Below are 1,090 nucleotides of genomic sequence, written 5' to 3'. Positions count from 1 at the left end.
TGAGCGTGGCACAGGAAATGAACACTACCGAACAACCGGGATTGCCACGATTGAGGTGTTTCTGCCTCCAAGACTCAGGAAAGACAAGAAAAGCTTGTTGGAGACCCACTTGCATGTCACTGGTAGAGACCTGAGATCTAAAATAGCTGAAACTTTTGGATTTCAAGAAAATTACATCAAGATTGTAATAAATAAGAAACAACTTCAACTAGGGAAAAGCCTTGAAGAACAAGGAGTGACTCACAATGTGAAGGCCATGGTGCTAGAACTGAAACAGTCTGAAGAGGATGTGAGGAGAAACTTCCAGGTAGAGGAAGAGGAACAGAATGAGGCAGAACTGAAGGAGAAACGCATTCAGAGGACCAAAAGGGGACTGGAGATTCTGGCAGAGAGAGCTGAGATGGTAGATCCGGAAACCATGCCTTACTTAGACATTGCAAACCAGACAGGCAGGTCAATCAGAATTCCTCCTGCCGAAAGAAAAGCCCTTATGTTAGCTATGGGATACCATGAGAAGGGCAGAGCTTTCCTGAAGAGGAAAGAGTATGGAATCGCCTTGCCGTTCCTTCTGGATGCTGACAGGTATTTCTGTGAGTGCAAAGAGCTGCTGGACACTGTGGACAACTACGGTTCTCCAGCTGGATATTGTGTGGTGCTACTTCCGCCTGGAACAACTGGAGTGCCTGGATGATGCAGAGAAGAAGCTGAACTTGGCCCAGAAGTGCTTTAAAAACTGTTATGGAGAGAATCACCAGAGACTGGTCCACATAAAAGGAAATTGTGGGAAAGAGAAAGTGTTGTTTTTAAGATTCTACCTGCTTCAGGGGATTCGAAACTATCACAGTGGAAATGGAGAGGAGGCTCGGGAATATCTCAACAAGGCGCGCCAGCTCTTTAAAGAGCTGTACATTGATCCATCAAAAGTTCACAACTTGCTGCAGTTGGGGTTCACTGCCCAGGAAGCCCGGCTCGGCCTGCGAGCTTGTGATGGGAACGTGGACCATGCAGCTATTCATATTTCCAACCGCAGAGAGGAACTGGCCCAAATAAGGAAGGAGGAGAAGGAGAAGAGGAGACGCCGCCTGGAAAA

At 47.2% G+C, this 1,090-nt stretch overlaps 1 protein-coding gene and 1 pseudogene across 1 annotated transcript in view; one reads left to right on the top strand and one right to left on the bottom strand.

Annotated features, from left to right (window-relative positions):
• The window catches only part of LOC126491489 (NEDD8 ultimate buster 1-like), an 8,908-nt pseudogene extending 7,820 nt beyond the window's left edge, over nt 1-1,088 (top strand).
• Nucleotides 1-1,090, bottom strand: part of Trpc5 (transient receptor potential cation channel subfamily C member 5) — a 166,235-nt gene that overhangs the window by 15,423 nt on the left and 149,722 nt on the right. The gene's annotated exons all lie outside the window — the stretch shown is intronic.

The sequence above is a fragment of the Alexandromys fortis genome, unplaced genomic scaffold, assembly GCF_014885135.2.
Source record: "Alexandromys fortis isolate MF-2015 unplaced genomic scaffold, M_Fortis_MF-2015_v1.1 scaffold_200, whole genome shotgun sequence".
Lineage (NCBI taxonomy): Eukaryota > Metazoa > Chordata > Mammalia > Rodentia > Cricetidae > Alexandromys > Alexandromys fortis.
Note: the sequence above shows the minus strand (reverse complement) of the source record. Positions and strands in the feature narration are given on the sequence as shown.